At 50.5% G+C, this 20735-nt stretch overlaps 1 long non-coding RNA gene across 1 annotated transcript; it reads right to left on the bottom strand.

The window, feature by feature from the left end:
• Window positions 1-256: 256 nt before the first annotated feature.
• LOC137842669 (uncharacterized) lies at window positions 257-11379 on the bottom strand. Its single transcript, XR_011089157.1, has 2 exons — window positions 7903-11379; window positions 257-1369 (listed from the first exon to the last, which is right to left on the bottom strand). It is a non-coding gene; the product is annotated as an uncharacterized lncRNA (long non-coding RNA).
• Window positions 11380-20735: the final 9356 nt, after the last annotated feature.

Below are 20735 nucleotides of genomic sequence, written 5' to 3'. Positions count from 1 at the left end.
CACAAAAACTCTGCTTGTTTGCATTTATAATGAGGCATTTGGAAACACCTGCCAGTAGCTCAGCTTACCAACCAGACACAAAGCCCACTTTCACTTGCAGGCACTTTAAATTGCAATTAAATTTACAGGCCATCTTCTCCTCATACTTACACGAGCAGAAACATGGGGTATGGCCTCTAGAAATCCAGAATAACTCAAAGCAGAACTTGTTCCTATGCCTTGTCAAACGGTATGCCGAATACAGAACATAACAATGAAAAAGAAAAAAAAAAAACTTTATTAAATGCACAACACCGAGTGGATAGTTTTGCTAAACATTTATGAGATATTGGAAAATTCAGCTCCAGCCCTCATGTTTCATCAGCTGCAGCTAAATACTTCAGTGCAGATGGACAGAGCCCAGATGGCAACCTCGCCTGCGGAATTTGCCTCTGCCCTGGACCATATGCTGCTCAGAAGCAAAAAGGATGCAGAGTTTGCTTTGAAGCTTGGTCTTTGGTACTCTCTGGGCTGGCGGGTGCCACATGGGAGCTCAGACCTGCTTGTCGACACGCGGCCGCCCTGCAAACTGAGCCCTGGTGACATGGCAGGGACGTGGCACTGGCGGTCCCATGGGTGTGTGGTCGTGGGCCACGTCCTGCTGGCAGGAGGGCTGAGGATGTTTGGTGGGGTTTTGTGGCACCATTACAGGACAGGGAATTAGTCAGAGGCGGGCGTCATCAGCAACACAGGCTTTTAGGTATGGAATAAGCAGGTTGGGGAAGGTTTCGTGGGTTGGGCTGAATGCTTTCTGCAGGAGCAGGAGGTTTTTTCTTTCTGGAGAATGCGAGAGCTGAGAAAGCATCTTCAGCAAAAGTGTTTGTAAGCCTGCAGCTGAATTGACTTCTCTCTGCATGCAGGAATTACCCTCCTTTATGGCTTCCCATGAGATATCCTGCTGGAGGTGCCAAGCTTTGGGTGAGCAATGTTCCCCAGGTGTGCATCAGTTTTATCAGCTCCTGCTTCGCCAGCCAGCAACATTAGTGTGAGAGGAAGAGGAATTGGGCTCCTGGATACACAAATAATTACTGAGACCTAGACTGGGGCACTTGGGCACTGAGGGCAGGGCTGGATCCTTCCCTTCCCACCTCATCCGCCTGCTCCCTGCTCCCTCCATCTCCCATTTCTGCAAGGCTCGAGCGGAGAAGTGGCGGCGTTTGCCCTGCACACACAGCTCTGTGTATCCTCTCTGTAGCATTTGTTTTTCCTAGATATACACACATTTGTCCACAGCCACTTCTACAGCCAGAGATGTCCGTTTGGCATCCTGTGTGGAAAGTTTTAGACATCTGATCAGAATCTGTACGACCTTCTGGGGCTTGCTTGCCAGCTGAAGAAAAAAAGCTAAGGCCAAAATTAAAAAGAAGCCTTTCCTTAATAAACATAAACACTGCAAATATAAACACTTTAAAAAGCAATTAACGGCATTTAGAAAGTTTTTGTGAATCAATAAAGCATGAAGGTGAAAGAGTCAGGCAGAGGCAATGAAATACACACTTTGTGACTTTTTCCTCCCAGTGCTCTCAGAGAGCCGGGCACCCTTCTTCTTTCCCTGGGGTTTGCTAGCAGAGAACAAGTGTGGGGTTTTGGCTCCATGGGCAGGCTCCATGGGGCGGCCCCTCTGCTGTAGTACATCCTTCCAGCTGGGGGCTGGGGGCCCAGATGGCAGAAACAGCAGCTATGTGTTTGTTTGTTTGTTTGTTTGTTTAATTTATTTATTTTAAAGTTTTATTTTATTTTATTATTTTATTTTATTTTATTTTATTTTATTTTATTTTATTTTATTTTATTTTATTTTATTTTATTTTATTTTATTTTATTTTATTTATTTTGTTATTTTATTTTATTATTTTATTTTATCGTATTGTATTTTACAGAATTTATTTGCTCTCACAAACATCTAGAGAACATTTTTCTCAGTCACCGACTAAAGCAGTTTTCCCCTCTCCTGCTCTCCCCCCCCTTTCTCTTTCCTTGCACTGGGAGGACGGGGTGTGCGGTGGGATCGGGGCACACTGGCACGATGCTGTCCAGCCAAACCACATCCCAGCCTGTCCTCAGGCCAGGCACACCGATCTTGAACCTGGTCCCAGCAAGGGGCTGGGGAGGCCTGGGCTCTCCTTTGGGTAACCTGCCCCATCCATGGGGGCTTCTCCTTCCTCCAGGTGCTCCCAGGAGAGCTGCTGGGTGTGAGCTTTGTGTTAGTTGGTGTCTGGACAAAAGGGGGACGTGGATTTGGTACACGAGCTGCAGACTGGCGAGAGGGCATTTCCACTGCCTGCCCATGCAGAGGCTGTGGGAGAACAATGTATTTTTTTGCAGATTTTCTGCCTTTAGCAGAGGCAAGACAAAAGGCCAAGAAGCCGCCCCAGAGCCTCGCTGTGCTTCTTGTGGGCGTGGGAGTGGAAGGGAGGAGAAGTCGCAGCCTTGAGTCACCGCTGACCTTTGAAGAGAGTCCAGCCCGTGGCGAGGCTTTGGCCAGACATGAAAAAGTCCTTGCACAGTCACAGCCCTCTGCACGTCCAAGTGAGGATCCAGCACAGCTATTGCCCCTGCCTGCAGGTACCGCTGGGTGAAAGCTGGGGAAAGCTGAAGGTACAAATCCCCGCCTGGCTTCCCAGGATGTGGGCACCTCTCTGCTTTGCCATTCTCAGGGTGAACCCAGAGGAAGCCCAGGTTTCTTCCCCATGCTGGAAAAAAGTGCAGATAAGCTCTTAGTCCCTTATAAAGATGGAAAGAATCCTATAAAGACAGGACTGCTCACAGCACGGACACACCACCGCAGCCTGGCTCTGCCTTGCCCATCACTTAGCTCTGCGCATGCCTTGCTCCCATTCCTGCTTCCTCCTGCAAGAAGCCCATGGGCAGCCAGGCAAGGATGTTGCAGCGAGTTTTAGGGCCGTGCCTGTTGTTCGTGGTGCTGGGATTTGAAGCTCTGCCCACAAAGGGCAGCTGGCTGCTAGAGGAGCACAGGAGCCAGGGCACTGGCAGCTCTCTGGGTGGTCTCCACCATGGCAGGACGTTTTGTTACGCTCCGCATTTCCCTATGGGCAGAACCGGGGAGGCCTGACCCAGATACAGCTTCAGCCGAGCACAAGTTGCGTTCAGATGACACAGAATTAAGCTTATTTAGAGACCTAATTTAACTGTGCTGGGGCTGATCCTGCGGATGAAGAGGGTGCCTCACTCTCCCCCTAATAGGGCTTGGTGACCTCGTGAGCTCTTTCTATTTCTTTTTCGTTTTTTCCTCTCTTTTCTTTTTTTTTTTTTCTTTTTCCCCAAGGCATTCGGGGTTTGGCATGCCTGGACGTGCAGGTGCAGAGCGTACAGGAAGACTCGCTGGAAAATGACCGCGATCTGTGCAGAGGGGATTTGAGCGCCCTGCCCGCCGGCAGGAGGACTTTCCGGATCGCAGCAGCTGAACGTGCACAAAGCCCAGCGCTCTCCAAATCCCCTGCAGATGCTCTGGGGATGGCCAGGACCCGCTGCTCTCCCCTGCCAGCTGCTGTGGACCGGAGCAGCTCGAGGTGCCCGTCCCTCACCCCACCACGCAGCTCAGGCAGGAGCCAGGTCCCTGCACTCGCACACCCCCGGCACCCAAGCCCTCCCTCCAGGGCATGTGTCAAGAAGCCGCCTTCATTTTCCTGACATGCTTTTCCTGCTCCCAGGGCTGAATTAACACTAAATGAGACTCAGATTCCTCTGTGATTAAGGCTTTCTGTTCCCCATCAGCTTGCTATTGAACCTCCTCCTCCAGCACGAGGGAAGCTGCTGCTCCTCCTGCCCTTCCTCCAGCCCCATCGCCCCTCGCTCCCCCCTTTCTGCCCATCCTCGTCCCATTCCCCTTGGATCCCTCTTCCCATTCCCCCTCTGCTGCCAGCACAGGCTGTGAGCAGAGGGCTGGCAGGTTTCTCCCATTGCTTCCAGTGCTCTTTGAACTGAGGACGGAGCACATGTTTTTCATGAATGAGAACGCAATCCGAAGCCATGCAAACAATAAAACAACAATCACACTTAACGAAGCAACCTGGAAAAAGTCGTTTGGGAACGGTCAGAAATATTTTTTCCCTCTTTTTCAGTTTTAGTCCTTTTCATCCTTTCCGTCTCCCACGCTCCCCTGCTAACAAAGCTTGAAAAATCGCAAGAAAGGGTTGGCCCGCGGTGGCCCAAACAGAAGTGAAAAACCTCTCCAGGGGTTTGGTAAGTGCGTGCCTCCAGATCCCAGTGGTTTTTTGCAGCCTGTGGAAGGACAAGCGTTTGTCTCCTCTGCTCTGACTCTAGTATACGTGTTCCTGGCTCCCATGGAGGCACCACCGGACAGCCCATGCCAAACAACGTGCCAGAAACCTGACCTCCTCGTGAACTTCGGGCCATATTTTCTGGTTTGTGCCCAGATCTTCACAGGCAGGGCTGTCTGGCCAGTGGATTCTGGCCCTTTTGCACGGAAAATGAGCTGTGTCGGCCTCCACGGCCCAGTGGCTTGCCAGCTGAGTCCCTAGGAGCACTTCACAGCCTCCTCCCTCCATGCCCGATGCGTTGCCTTCACCAATGGGGCTGCAACAAGGGGACCTGGGACCTAGACCCCGGGGGCCTGGGGCCAGCTGGCCGCCCCCCAGCTTCCCACTGCAGCAACCGGCATGCAGCAGAACTCGGTGTTCTCCTTTTCCTTCTTTTCCTTCTTCTTCTCCCAGAACAGCTTGAAGTTTTGTTCACATTGTGCCCTGTTTCCCCACATTTTCACGTGGTGATCTGTGTGTGTCCCTCTCAGCAGCTGCTGCTTGCTTGGCTGGGAAAGGTCTAATTCAGGCTGGAGCTAACCCCAGCACCGCTCCTGACCCAAATCGATGCTTTCTGCCCCAGCCCACGGCAGTGTATGCTGATTTTAATGACCAGGCACCAACGTCCAGCACTAAGGATTTGCATTCAGCTCCCTACTCGGGGCTGTAATTGAATTTTGTAGCCACCTCCACTTCACCCCCTGGGTCACCAGCATTTGGGGGGGCTCCCAAAGCTCATTTGGGAAGTCCCACTGCACAGCCCCTTCCCCTGAGGTACCCACAGGGTCAGGGACAACCTAGGTGATCTCAGACCTCTTTCCTGTTCCTTCTGTAGTTAATGCATCAAAGGAAGATCCCTGGTTAAGTGGTTCTCTGGTTACTCTATTAATGAGCCTTTTAATTAGTATCCTTTTTTCGCTAAGTAATTGCTCCAGCATTAGATCCTCTTGGGCAATGCAAATGAACTGGAAACAGGGCGTTGCAAGACAGTGGGGGAGCTGCAGGTTTTTTAGCAGGATTAGGCTGGAGGCTTGTGCTCACGCAGCTCTTGTGCTCAGAGGGGCTGCCTTGGGGAAGGTGGCTCAGGGGTTAACGAGAGGGGGATGCCAGACGTCAGGTCCTTGGTAAAGCTGCTCAGTCATGTACGTGGGATGAGGCTTTGGCCAAATGGACATCAGGCTCTTGGCTCGTAGTGCTGCCTTTCTGGAGGCTCAGTAGGGATCCTGGCCTTCCCACTGGCCTGCTGGCCACATCCTATGATAGCCAAAAAACAAAACACACCTCCGCAAACAGGGACAGCAGGAAAAGGCTGATGGGCTTAATCCTGCCCAGGCTGGCTCCTCTCCAGGTTTATTTGGGTTTGTCGCGTGCTCCACACTGTGGTTTTGTCACGTTTTCTTTTGAGGACTCTGCCTCTGCCTGTGGGGGTGTTCCCAAACTGGCAGAGGGCTGTGGCACCTTGGCGGACCCCAGACTGCCAAAACAGCTTGCTAAAGCTTGCAAAGAAAAGCAGAAAAAAGGGGTCTGAAGCTCCAGCAGGGAGCCGTGGCTGGCGGCGCTGCTGCAGGTGAAGATCGCCCCTCATGTTTGGGAAGCTTCCAGCTCAGCTGAACGCTGCTGGAGCACAATAAATGGGCACTCTGTAGCAGCACTGCTCAAAGCTTTTCCCCCAGCACTGTGGGCCAATGTTTCCTCTGTCAATACAGTGGGGTCCCCACAAATCCCCTCCTCGCCCCTTGCCCGGAGGTGGCATTCACGCGGCTGTTGCTGCCTTTTATCCCCTTCATCTTCAGGCAGAGCTCACAAGTGATGCTTTGTACAGGAGAGAGGAAAAAAAAAAGAAGTGTGCTGTAACACAGGAGAGAAAAAAAAACCCTCATCTCACCCCTTGTGTTTTTCCTGGAAATGTCACCGCCTTTAATGCATCAAATAATTAGAATCACTTCTCCCCTTTTGTTTGCCTTGGCCCTTGCCGCTCGCGTTGACCAGGCCAACGTAAATCTGTGAGCACCGCAGGAATTTCAGCCCATTCTGCAGCGCTGGGCTCGGGGGGAGAAATGCCTGGAGCAGCCACCGCCCCGGCTCTGCTCGATGTGTCCGAGTTGCCCTGGGCACAGCTGGGCACTGCCCTCCTTCACCGGGAGCCCTCACTGCAAACCGAGCGCTGGCTGCCGGGCACCGGCCTCTAAAAACCCCAAGACCTGGTACTGGGGTGGAGAAAACCAAGAGAGGAGTTTAAACGCGGGGGAGATTTCAGCTGGGAGAAGCCAGGAGCACGTGCTGGAGCTCGGAGCTGGCAGAGGGAGGAAGAGGAGCGGTGGGATTTACCCAGCAGCCAGCCCGCAGCAAGCAGCAGCTCGTGTCCTTTGCCTTGCACAGATGCTGCTTCATTTGTTTTGTCTCTTTTCCACCGAGGCAAAACAGCTCTGGGGATATGGAGAGAAAGCTGGCGAGCTGTGGGGTTTGGATCCAGGCCAGGCACTGCCTTGGGGAGGCACCTGGGGGTGCAGGGCCCTCAGGGAAGTCCCTGATGCTGAATTTTGGGGAGGAGAAGGCTCAGCTGGTGCCCCTTTTGGTGCCAAAATTCCACATTTGTGTGCACCCTGAGTGGTAGGACTGAGCGTGGTGCTGGAGGTTCAGATGGGCACATACCTCCCCAAAATCCCAACAGGAGGCTGAGCAAGTGACTTGGTCTTTGCAGCTGGGAGTGATGAGGAAAATCTCTTCTCCCCTGGGCACTGGGGAACATTTCGAGGTGATGTGGTGAACTTCGAGGTGAACGCTGGAGAACTGCTTGTCCTGGGCAAGGTGTGTATTGCACCATGAATCCTTGTGCAGAGGAACTCAGCACCCCCTTGGCACCTGACATCATACAGCCCTGGAAGGACAGACAGACAGCAGAGCCAGCGACAGACCCCCAGGGGTGTGAGTGAGATCTGCGTGCTCAGCTCCTGCCTGCCCTGCAGCCACCCATGCTGGCTGCCGGCCTCCAGCACAGCTCTGGTAGGATCAGTGTGTGTCAGTGGGTTATTAAATAAATGTCCGGAGGATTAGCTGTGCTGTAGGTATAGACCCCTTTCAGATTTGCTAAGTTTCAGCAAGTGTGTTTCCAATAATTGGCTAGTATTTTTAAGAAATGAATAAAACCTACGCTGCTAGAGCTAGTCCTTCCTTTATTATAGGGCACTTATCGCATGCTCAAAAGCAGATGTCTTCAATATCTGAAGCAAAGGAAAGTAATATGGGAGATCTCTTCTTAAATGTGACTGTGTGTAGTCATAATCACAATTATGAACTGTCACGAAATACACGCTAATGAAATAAAAAAGCCCTACTGGTAGCAACTTCACAACGGGACCTGCTTAAGAAATAAAGACAAATAAAGGAATTTCCCTCCAAACAATTTGAGATTTCACAAGACAGGAGAAGGATCAAGTGGGTGAGATGTCTGCATCTCCGAGAAGAATTGCAGACAAAGAAAAAATGGATAGGGTGTCTCAGGGAGTGCTCAGACAGTCTGAAAGCCAGTCCTGCTCCTGATTCCCGGTGATTATATTCTTTCATAAAACTGAAATTGGGAAACTACCTGTCACTGCTGCTGCCGCCGTTGTCGTCGCAGAGGTATTTATGAGGGTGTATGAGGATGTGCTTGTGCAGAGTTGTGCTCGCCTGCTGATTTATGTGTACGGAGGCACACCACTGCCTTTTCTCCAGTGGGGAAATAATTGTCCATATTCTCGGTGAGGAAGACACGTGGTTTTCCAGAGATTTTTGTCTGAGAACGCAATCAGCTGAAGTCAGTCCTGCTCTCGGGGATCTGAGCAGAGCCCTTCAGCGTTACTCAAGGAGCTATTTCCATGTAAGAGGGAATAAACGGGCCCTGGCTGTGTGCGTACATCCCTAATGATCTTCAAAACGCTTTGACTGTGTTACCTCTTCCTCCTCACTGCACCACCCTGCAGCATATACAGAAAATAAACACGGAAAATAGGGCATCCACGACTTACAGTGAGTCCAATTAAGCCACAGAACAGATTCCCCAGGGATATAACACATCCCTGGTCGCTTGGAGAATTTACATTAAGACAGAGGCTGAGCTCGGAGCCGGCTGCATGCTGCGGGCTGGTCCCCTGGGACCCACCACCAGGATTTGGGGTCTCACGACCAGCTCTGGCCATGGATTTGAGAGCTCATGGGGCACCACTGGATGCAGCTGCTCTGAGTTAGCTTTGGCTGGGATGATTTATGGGGCCGAGCAATTGAGGCTCCATGGGTAGAGGTCAGCAAACCCTGGGCTCTTTGGGTAGTCTCGTGCTGCTTTGGGGCTGCAGTGCTGCTCACAGCAGCTCCAGCTTTCCTCTGCAGTGGGGCAACACTGAGTCACTTGGGGTTTGGTTCAAATAGATAGCCCTGGTCCAGCTGCTGAGACGGGTTTCTCTCTAGCACGTTGCTAGTTTGCAACATCGTTTTGTCTCCAGCTGTTACTGGGCTGTTGCTGTAAGTATATTCACTCCTAATCCCTATTTTATAACAGAGGGAGAAAACACCCAGCGATTTTCCCTGCTGCCAGGTCCCAGGACATTGGCTCGCAGACTTTCCGAGCTGAATGTGCTGCCGGTGGACATCGCACAGCTCCACAGGTTTCAGTACTGCTGTCACCAGCTGAGTCTCTGTCCGCAGCAATTTTGCTTTATTTTGTTTCTAAGCTGGTGCTTGAGCTTTTTGGCTCACAGACAGGTTTTTCCTTCCAAGATTTCAATGTTGGAGGACTGTTTCCCTAATCCCCAATAGTGTAAGATTATCTCTAGCCAACTATTAATCAAAATCAGAATGTAGTTCTGCTTGCTTGTGCTGTTGCACTTGAGCACATATAAAATCCTCGTTTTTCTCCGAAGAAACACAGTTGCTACTTTTCTAATTTGCCTCTGGTTTCTTTAGCACTAGCCCTCAGACACAGGACAGCCACATTTCTCATCTGCCTTCAGCCTTCACCAGTCTTCCTTAAGTACTCAGCATCATACCTGGATGCCACATGGACCGAGGGGTGTGTTAAAAACATTGGTAACAAGCAAACACTGATTGGGGAAAAGCTTAAAACAAGCTAGAAAACAAAGAAACTGGCTGATTATCTTCTTCCCCAGTGTACCCCTTCAAGTGCAGAAGGATGAATTGCCTTATAAAAACCTGGCATATTGAGAGGCAATTAGCTCTTGCGGTGACATGGGTTATGGAGCAGAAGATGGATTTTTATAGCATATACCATGCCTCCTCGAGCTCTCACAGTGAAGGGAATCAGATGCCTCTGACATCGTAGGGGCTGTAGCTGGAACGGCGCCGTCTGCTTCAGCGGCGAGGTGTGCGAAGCTGCGCCTTTCAGGCACAGTTGGTGTATTGCAAAATGGGAGTCCCCAGGGACCCAAAAAGCACAGGAATCCACGCATGGGAGAGCCGGGCTCCCCCACTCACCCGAGGGTAAATAACAGCTCAGTCACGCACAGGTTTTGTGCCTGGGCAGGGTCCTCTCCTGCTTCCCATCCCCTAGCTCATCACTATATCAGTTCCTAAACGTGCTTTCACGAAGAGCCTGGTACCAAGGGACTCAGGCTGGTGCCCAGGGGACCCCCCCTGACCTGCCCTGTGCTTTAGACCGGGCACCTTCCTTTCTGCACCCATTCCCATTCTGACTTGGTGCTGTTTAGAGACACTACGATATTTAGGAAGCATTTTGATGGGGTGAGGATTGTCTCTTATTACGGGTTGGTGCTGTGGATTTGGTGCTTGGGCAGCTGCCCTAAATAATAACAATTTATTTGTTTTGGTGACTGAAAGGTGCTCTCTCTGAACACTGTGTGTTTGAGACACCTCCAAAACGCAGCCAAACAAGCACCCTTCCTCCAATGCCAGCATCTCACCAGGGCTGCTTTGCACTGAGCGCGCTGGATAAATGGCACCCTGGAAAAATGACACTCCTGCAGGTCCCAAATCCTCAGTCAGGCACCCCTGATGGGGACAACCCTGCAGGAGGTACAGCAGGACCCAATCCTTTCAGATCCACTGCAGATCCTGTGACTGGTGAGTTCTTTCCAACCACAGTCTTCTGATGGGGCTTACATCAGCACCAGCTGCCTTTCTCTTTTAGCCTCCCTCCAGTCTAAAAAGCAGCCACATTTCCTGCAGCAAAGCAAAGCAGGGGAGCTGGTGCTCCTTTGCCATATCTAATTTCAGGCAGCTCTCTTCCTTAAGCTGGCCATGAACAAGCGAGGATAACGCAACGAGGATAACTTCCTTCAGAAATGATTCTCCCATGCCGAGTCCTGATCTGTTGCTGTCGGAGGCTCTCCACTCAACAAATTACAGCACGATGCCAGCTCTGGCTGGCAGACGACTCCAGAGTCGCAGCCACGAAACTGGATGTGATTTGCATTTGTCCCGCTCACCCCGCGAGCTGTCGCAGGGCTGGATGCTGCTCGTGCTGGCACTTGCTGCCTGCCGAGGAATCCCGTGTTATCGCTGCTGTCATCTCCCAGGCTGCGTGTTATACAGAGAAGGAAAGCTGCCAGGTTGCTCTGCAAGCCAGTAGGTATTCTTGGAGTCAAAAAAAAAAAAAAAAGCAAACACAAAACCAGCCTGGACCCAAAGACGTTGTTTGAGCTCTGCTTGCTTTTGATTTCCTTGAGAACTGGATGCTCTGCTCCCTCTGTCAGCTCGCAAAAGTGAAGCCTGGATCGGGCCAGCTGCATCCTCAGCTTCATACAAGGGGCCTGATCCAGAGCCAAAGGACCAGCTCTTCTTGTCACCAGAGCTTTCTGGATCAGGCTCTGGACAAAATCCTGCATCCTGGTGCTGAGCAGTGCCTGCTCTGCCTTAAAGGTCTGCAGATCCCACAGGGTGCACTTGGGCCTTCTGTTAGGGACGTTTTACAAGAAAACTGGCTGAAAGTTGCATGTTGATGTGGAACGGTCCTGTAATGGCCTTGAGTGGGTGTGAGGAACTGGGGTCTGTGTGAGAGGGGACTTGGTTTATAACGGCCCCGTCTGCCGCAAGCTCTGCCTCCTGGGTTTGCTGGCCAGCAATTATCCTCACTTGAGCTCTCCAGCTGAAATGAGCAGGGATGGCGTTTGCTTGTTGAAGTATGAAATGAAAATCTCCTCTTTGCCGAGGAAAGGCCAGACAAGCTCCAGCTCCGTCTGCGTGCTCTGAGCTGCGGCGTAACCTGGGCAAGAGCTTCGGGGAAGATTTCTATGGGGAGAGTGGCTTTTTTTTTGTTATCGTGGAAGACGGAAAAATCCTGCTTACAAACTCAGATTTTCTAAAGCTGAGTGGCAATTCTGAATGGATAAGGAGTCCGTATAACTCTCCTGTTGTGCATCCCTGTGTAGATCTGGCAAATTTAAACCGTGTGGTTTTTCATGGGAGGGGAACACAGACAGGCTCACCTGAAGCATTTATTAACTTTGTTCACAAGAACCTGCTGTGGTTTGGTAAGTGGAGAAGCTGCAGTTTGACAAGGGAACAGTTGGGGAAAGAAAAAAGTCATTACCAAAACTCTGATTAAAACGGACAGCACCTCAAGGTTCCCTTCAAATGCTGAAGCCAGCCTAAAACAGTGTTCTTGAAAATATTATATTAAAGTTAAAAAAGAAAAAATGTTTTTTGATGTAAATGGAAAGTGCAGCTCAGCAGAGAGACAGGGAAGCCGTAGCAAACATTCTGCTGATTTTAACTGCAAGGGAGCAGGCTGTGTGCTTGCAGAGCACTGCGAGGCCGAGGTCCCGGGGTGGATTTGGAAGATCAGCTGCTGCCTCCGTGGTGCCAAGCGATGATGCAGGGCTGGGAACGTTACAGCTCTGGATCAGCAGCTGGAGGCCTCCGAGGCCAGGATCCTGCTACAGGCCCCTTGTGACCCGCCAGCCCCTCTTCAACCTCTCTCGAATGATCCCGTGCTGCGGAGTGCACCACCCTGTACAAATATGTATAGAAATATATGTACATGCAGGTTTTTTGGCCAGAATGTATAAACTCTGTGATCTTTGCTGCTAGATCGCTGGAGAAGGATCTCAATTAATAAAACTAAAATGTACCCAGTTTGCCCCTACTGCTCCGAAGCTGCCGGCCTTCCCCACCATGCATTCCCCCAAGGCATGTGCGTGTCTCCGCTCCCTTCAGCAGGCACCCCCAGCACCCCAGCTTAGATTTCGGCACTGACTGCAAGGGTTCATTGTAAGTAACGTCAGGGCGAGTCCCTGAGATCATCCTAGTGCTTGTGTTCAGGGCCAGGAGGACAGCATGGAAACTGTGCCAGAAGAGGCCCAACTAGCCACAAAGGCTATCTCTGGTGGCTGTTGTTGTAAGCTTTTGTTTGTGTCCCTTCTAAACTCATTTTCTTTTCACTCCAGCATTGACTTGGATCCTGAATAGCTCTTCTCCCCATGTAGGGTTTACCCTGCAACCCCTTCCCGTTCCCCAGCTGTGCCTCCTCTGCTCTGCCTTGCTGGACTAAACAAGCTGAGCTGCTTTAGCAAGGGAAGCTCTTCATCTGCAGGTGAGTTATCTGTTCATCTTCTTCATTAAGGAAAATGGGAGGACTCCTTGTGGACCCTCAGTGCTACATACACACGGTCAGAGAGAGATGCTGGAGTAAAATTTGTTGGGAATCAGACAAGCAAGATAAGGAGTGGTAAAAAAAAGACATTCACCCATTTTGCAGCCAAACCGCCCAAGCACAGAGCAATTAAACAGCTTGACAAAGGTCATACGAAGAACATGTGGCAGGGCTGAGAATGAAACCCAGATCTGAGCATTAACCACGGGGCTGCCTCTCCTGTGAGAGCTGCTACAGCACAAGCAACAGCGGCTCCCCAGCTTTGTCCTGTTCCCAAATGAAATTGTAGAGTGGATGGGCGACCTTCATGCTCCAGTCCGGAGAGCACTGAGCGGAGACAGGCTTGGGGCTGGTCTCCCCCTTCCAGGGGATCTCTGGGCTCTGCAGGCAGGAGGGCTGAGCTCCAGAAGGAAGGAGCCCATCTCCATCCCACGGGGGAACGTGGGCAGAACGACCACGGCAGCATTGGTGTGGTTGTGGCAGAGTGGGAGGCACAGCCCGAGGTGCCAGGGCGGCGCTGAACCCTTCTCCGAGGACATGCTCCACCTTCACGTCTCACCTACGTCAGAATTACCTCATCTTCATAACGCCAGGAATTTCCAGCTGGCGCAGCCAAGCATTTAGCTGCTAAATTAAAGTTTCTACCTCTCCCCGGAGAGTTATTTTCTCTCCATTTTTTTTTTTTAAATAAATTAATAATAAAGTATTGTGCTTGGGAGATGCAGTGGAGTTGGCTCCAAGAGCAGCAGAGTGAAACAAGTACAAACATCGGCTTGTTTGTGTTCACGTCTGTCTCCAGAGCTGGGGTACCAGCAACCAGATCCTTTGCTTGGCACTCGCCAGAGCAGCTGGAAGGTGTGATGGATGTTTTTGCAGAAAAGGAGCCTCCTCCTCCTCCCTGCTCATGGCATGGCACAGCCGCTCCTGCCGTTGGGCTGCGGGCGCTCCACGGTGGGGCACCCTCTCCCCGTGCATGCTGGTGCGTGCTCCCAGCATCTCTCAGGGGTGGGATTTCTTCAGTGCAGACCCACAGAATATTTAAAGCCTGGTATGTGCAAGGCAGCAAGGTCCCTGGGTTCCTCGCCAAACACCAGCAAGGTTCTCTTTGTGACAGAGACCCCCTGCAGTATGTCCTGTGCCGTGTCTCCAAAGGTAAATCCGATCCATCCCCTCTGTGAAGCCAAAGCTGGCAAGAAGCAAGGCAAGGCCTGGTGTCAGTGGCCAGCTATTATTCTAAAGGTGCACCCCCCAAAAAAAAAAAAAATCTCTTGGAAAATAAGATCTCATCCATTCTCCTGTATGGGAGGTGACACGAAGCATTGCCTGCCCACAGCTGCTCCATCCCGCTCATGGTTGCAGCCTGGCGCAGCATCACCTGTGCAGGAGAGGAGGCTAACGTCGCTGGCTCTATGGGCTGCTTGTGCAACAGAGGGGGGCTCGGGAGGGTTAATAAACCCCCAAATTCACTGGGGTGGTGAGTGAAACATGCTGACACACAGAAAGAGGGGCTGGCCCCCGAGCACGGCAGATCTGTGCAGATGTTATCGCCTTACACCTGGGCAAGGGTCCATGGGGGCAGGATGTAAATAAAGCGGGCTGCTCTAGGCACGGCTCTGGTTTCTGTCCTGGTGTGAGCGCCGATGCCAAGGGACATCCCACGGCTGTAAACACACACGGAAAATCGCAAAGTCTGCAATCTGTGGGTTCGTTAGCCCGTGCAGCGCTTCATCCATTAACTTGGGACCTGGTTTTGTAATCGCCACGCGGATCTCCAGCTGGATGCTGATTTACAGCGGTGCCTTTCCCCCAGCATTTCGCTGCTCCACAAGAGCTACGAGAGCTACGGGCTGGCTGCATAACGGGACGGCTTGGCACTGCAGCCATCTGCGGGCCGAGGTGCAGCGGGGGATTAATGGCAAACAGTGAAATGGCTGAAAATGGCTGCGGGAAGGGACAGGGGATGCAAGGGACAGGCACTGCTGGAGCTGCAAAGCTGTGATGTGGCAGCACTGCAGGGCTGATAGGCTCTGAAATGGCGCTGTAGGATGATTTATATGTATGATGGAGGAGGTATACGCTCTCTATGTATATGTATTACCAGCATTTGGCTGGAAATAAAACCCAATTCCACATTCACTTGCACCGCAGAGGGACTTTATGCGGGAATTAGCCACTGACTGACCCCGCTGCTCTCACTGGCAGGGGATCTTTGTGGGATCAGTCACTTTTATGCCCCACCAGGAGCCCTGCAGCAGAAGGCCTGCTTGCCTGCACCAGGGCAGTTGGGGCAGCCCCTGCTCTGCGTTGTCCCATCATGCTGGCAGAGATTATCAGAAAACAAGCAGCAGGCGGGTGAAGTTTCACATTACGAAGGGCTGAGGTACCAGCTGAGCCTAGTTCTGGGTGATTGAGCAAGGCAGGAGCAGGTTTTATTAGGAGCTGAAGGTAGGAACCCTTTTCTTTGTTTTCCTGGGGTGATGCTGGGCCAGGGCTGAGCTGGAGGATGGACACCAAGAGAGGGATTCCTCTGGATCCTGCTTCTGGAGGGTATTGCTCGTCTTCTGTGTGTGCTGACCCAAGAAACACCCTTCAGGAGACCTCTCCTCAGCAGGCACTGAAGGTGGGAAATGCTCTGAGAGCTCCATGTAAAATTTGGCCTGGTTTGGGGGATCCAGGGGACCTGTCCTGGTGTGCAGGAGGTTGTGGGTACAGCTGCCTGGGGAGGACCCCCCAGCTAGGAGTGAAGGCACAGGGAATGTTTTCTTACAGAGATTTCATTTTTTCTTTGTGTGCTCATCTTAAAAAAAAAAAAAAAGAAGCCTGTATGGTTTTGATGTGGGCTAGGCTGGATATCATGGGTAATGACAGGCTAAAGTCCCTAAATAGCTCTGTAGGAACAGCTGGCTGAATATTATAGCTTGAATAAGACCAAGCCTGCTACTGGGTGATCTAGAAATTACAGACATACCCCTGCACGTCTATGGAGAGACTGAGAGAAGGGAGCTTAAAAAAATAAGTGCTATTTATGTGTGCGAGCCTGGTATGATAGAGAGGCATTCATTTCAGTACACCTAGAATATGGAATATTTGTAGTGCTGTCATGCCCTAGTAGCAGGCTGGTACAATATTTTGTATAGGATGAAAAGCCCTGAACCTAAAAGGCTCTCCCTTGTGACCCATGGGGAGGATGCTTCCTGGGCCCCCCTGCTTTTTGGGAGGTTTCTTTCTCCTTGCTCTGGGAGCACAGGCTGCTGAACTGGAAAACATTAACTTCTGCTGGAGTGGGGCTTGATTTAAAGGACAGCCTTTTCAGGGGTGAGAAGCAGCTTTGCAAATACATTAATGAGCTTTCCAATGGCTGGGCTTTATGTTCTCCTTCCTACTGATAGCAAAGGCGGCATGGTATCTTGGGTTGTGATATTTATTGCTCGCAGCTTAGTTTGATTCACTTGAACCTGAATTTCCAAGCCACATTAAAGTCAAGGGGTGTGAATCCACTTAAATTGAAACCAAATGACAGCTGGCTGGGATCCCTGGGAAGGGAAGCTGTGGAGCTATGCACGCTTCCCACTGAAGCTGATGGGGAAAGTGGTTTTATACCTTTGTCAGTGGGAAAGCTCCCATTAGCTGCTGGTGGCAAAATCAAGTTTCCAGTCAAAGTGTATATCCAGTGTCTGTGCTTGTAAGCTTTGTATGTGTGTGCACGGGGACCTGAAATGATGAAAACTCATCTGAAGCCTCAGCCTGGAAGCTGGTGCAGGTTGCTTAGGTCCAGGCTGAGCTGCTGTGGGGGTGCTCATTGAGGAGAGGAGACTGTTTTCAGCCTAGATAATTAAAAAGTAATTTGACATAACCACAGAATAGCATTCCAGGGACTAGAGGCACCATGTCTTCTTCCTCATTAATTAAAGATAATCCAAAATTACTGTCTTTAATTACTTGCAGAGAAGGGCTTAGCAGCTCTAACATGATGCAGTGTTTGAAGCTGAAAAATTCCTCAAGTCCCAGGACAATGTGAACCAGCATCCCCTCGCAGTGCCACTAGGAGTAAATATCTTTATGAACAATTAAGATGTGTAATTCTGAGTTATTGAGGAGATGAGTTGGGGTGCCCGTGGTATCAGGATGTTGTTCTGCAGCTCTGCTGGTGCTGAGATGCTCAGAGGTTTGCTTTCTTCTCAAGTGTTTTGTGTTCTTAATCCATGTTGAATTAGTTCCAGCTATTATTAGTTCCGGCTATTAGCAATAATTGCCAGCTTCCACATGAAGATGAGCTGAGTACTGCAGAGCTGGTAGTTATGAGTTTATCCACAAATGCTTTTTAGGTGTTTCCATGTTTATGTGCAGGTGAGAAACTTTCATTATTTCATGCTATTTCTAAGTGCATGTAGAGGAGCACTAATGCAGAAATGCTTGGTCTGATCTAATTTTTTGCAGCTGTGTGCTTAAATTTTGAGCTTACCATGAGCATTTTTCCTCCTCATCCAGATCTCAGCAGGAACTAATCTTTTACCTGCTGGTTCTCAGCTGTCACCCATTTGCAGATTGAGTCAAAGCAGACTTGGAAGAAAGATATGGAAAAAAGATGGGATAGCATCTCTGACTTCTGGGTAGTGTCCCCAGATCCAGAGATGGAATGGGGAGGTGGTGGGTGTCTGCTGGAGAGCCAGAGAGCTGGGGGTGTGGGGCTGGCACTGGTGTGTGCTAGGGTAAAAAGGAAATAGGATGGCACTACTTGCAGTCTATGTGATGTCATTTGCCAAACAGGCCCCTGAAAATTGAGCTAAAAGCCTGGGAAGTTGGGGGGATAGTCTGAAGCTGGTGGAAAATATGTGGTTAAAAGCATTTTGAAGTACTGCTGAAAAGGTGAGAATTGAGCTCTTATGGGGTGCAGCTGCTGCTTGTCAGGCCCTGGGGTGTGTGGTGCTCAGCTCTGCTCAGGGGTCCTCATCCAGGAGCAGGGAGGGACAAAGGAAGAGCTGCTTTCCATCCCAAATCCTGTTTGGGGTGTGACCTTATCCTTTTTGTCTCTACCCCCGATTCCCTGTAAAATGGGAATAAGGATTTTTATTTTCTTTTTTTTTAATGGGGCAATCATTTTCTTTCAAACAAAGCCTTTGGGTTCAGGCCTGGTCCCATAAGGCATACTTGAGGTTACACCATACAGCCCAGCTGGGCTTGTCTACCCTCCTGTGGCATTCCTTTCCCTCTTCACTTTATAGATAGCTTATAGCCTCGTGGCTCCTGAGCTCATACTTTCCTATTGAGCTGCTTCACAATAAATCATCATTGACCATTACCACTCTTCCTTAGCTTCTTACTCTGATTTCATGCGGAAATAATTCTTTATTCTGGCATTATCTGAGCTTTCTGTACCTTTCAGTAAGTCTGGCATTGCAATGCCATAATTTAAGAAAGAGATGGGGGAGGCACAGAAGATGGTATAGAAACACGATGCAGCTCATCTCACTGCAGCAAGCTGTCCAAATGCACGCTTGCTGCACAAGAGATCAGACTGATACGTTCATTTCAGAGCCAAGATGTGAGGATGTTTTGCTGCGTGTTATGCAGGATTCAATGGAGCAGAGAGGGCTTAAGGCTCCTCCAGTCATTCCCTGCCTATGACAAACTGTGCCATCATACTGCTGTAAGGCAGGAGCCACATACACCATCTTTTTCCCTTTTTTATATAAAAACGTACGAGCAAGGCTTTGAAAACCCATTTATAGCTCCCACTGCAGCTTGCATAAGTGTCACCTCGCAGTGTCTAGCCAGGAGACAACTGTCTGTAGCTGTGAGCCCAAAACCTGGGGCAGCTCCGGAGCCGTGCTGGTGGCGAGCAGCCCCGTGTGCTCGCAGCCTTGGAGCTGGGCTCTCGCTGCATCAGCTCTTTCCATCGTGTGGGGGGGCCTGGGATGCGAGTCCTCCTCCTCCAGCGGGAGCAGCAACAAAAGTCACTCTTTAGCCCCTGCCAGCTAAATGGAAGAACTAATCAATCTGTCCTGCTCTGCTTGTTTAATGTTCCTCTTCTGCAGAGAAGTGAGACAGTTACTTACACTTTCCAATATGTTGGGACAGTCTTTTGGCCTCAAAATGCTCCAGAATAATGAAAAAGTCTATTTACAGTAGCAAAAGCTCAGTCTGCTCCCTCCTGGGATTAATTTACTACACTGGGATTTCTGAGAAGACTGTTTTCTGTCTCAAAACTAAGAGTGGCTTGGCAGCTGCTTATTAATGCCAGGTATTAAGCTTTCTCAAAGGTACCATGTGATTTATTTCTTAAAGAATTTTGTGAACCCTTCTGAAGGGGAAGGGGAGAATAAAAACCTTTCCTCCTGTGTTGACAGGAGCGTGGTAATGCTGCCCTTGGACCACGGATGCATTTGAGGGAGGAGAGCCCTGCTGGAGCTGCAGGCAGTGTCTGCACAAGGGGCAGGCTGCAGCTGGGCTGCCCCGATCCCCCTTTACCCAAGGGCTGCTGGTGTTCCCAGCCTGATGGGGAAAGGCTCAACCCCATCACTGTAGTGTCAGGCCAGGCAAATAGACCCTGCCGTGGGGCTGGAGCGAGTGCATCCACTGTAATCACCTCACTTTGCAGGGCCTGATGGCTGCTCCCTGTTTCAGGGAGCCAGGTTTGGACAAGGAACTGCTGGGACAATCTCAGCTTAAACTGCCATTTCGGTTTCCAGTTTTGCTTTGTTTTCAGCAGTAATTGTGTGATTGCTCCTGCAAAACCTTGTTTGCATTGCTGTGCATTTGGGCATGCAGATTTGCAGCTGCTTCTGTCCTTGTTGTGGAAGCTGGTTCAGGAGCAGTGGCACCCAGCAAGGTGCTCGTGTCCTGGGGGAGCTGCGCTGGAAACCTCCCAGGAGGGCTGGAGCTGCCCTGTGCTGAGGCTGTTGAACACTGTGCAGCAGCAAATGGGTTATAGGCAATGAGTTTTGTGCTCTGCCATCTGATGTTGTGGTGGGTAAGTGAAGAGGACAGCGCTGTGAGCACCAGACACATCCTATTATCTGGGACTGGCTAAATCTGTACCTTCTGGGGACTGGCTCAATCCACACCTTCCGGAGGCTGCTGTGTTTGTTACAGCTATGGTTTTGCTTTGCTGTTTAGCTGTGAAGGAGTACTCAGGGAGGTTCTGACACTTGATGCTGTATATCTATCTGCCCGTGGTGTAGTGCTGTATCTCTGCCCTGTGAAAAATGAACAAACCCAAGTGCTACACTGAGAGGAGTACAAAGGCAGCAGGGTTTGTCTTCCTGCATTCCTCTCACCCCAAATGCAGGCTCTGGCCTTTCCCTCCTTGGCTCCCCAGCCCGTGCCTCCACGCACACACTATCTTGCCAGTGCATTTACATTCTTTGAGCCGAAATCTGACTCGGAGCTCCCGCCGCAGCTTCGATTCACAAAATTCCAGGCTCACGTCACCGGAGTCAGTTAAGAAAATAAAAGCCCAGAAGAAATGAAAAAGCCAGCTGTGTATTGTAGTAGAAGTGCCGGGAGTCTGCTGTTCCAGGTCACAACTGTGATTTCACTTCTGTCTCGGGATGCCAGTTGGTGTACGGCAGTCCCGGAGCTATACGGAGGGGTTACAGGTTTCTTCGTTGCAGCCTATAGATTCTATAGCAAGACAGCTGACTTTCCATTACCGAGAGCCTCTGGACCCCAGAGGGTCCCTGAAGGCAATTATTCCTAAGGCTGACCAGCTCATAAATTTCACATTTCATTAAATTGGTTGCTCTTGTTTTAAAAACAACATCCCAGCTGTTCCTCATGTCCACCTCAGGTCTAACAAGGAGGGAAAAAGCCAGATT

Source organism: Anas acuta, chromosome 20, assembly GCF_963932015.1.
Source record: "Anas acuta chromosome 20, bAnaAcu1.1, whole genome shotgun sequence".
NCBI lineage: Eukaryota > Metazoa > Chordata > Aves > Anseriformes > Anatidae > Anas > Anas acuta.
The sequence above is the reverse complement of the archived record's forward strand: the minus strand, read 5'-3'. Positions and strand labels throughout refer to the sequence as shown.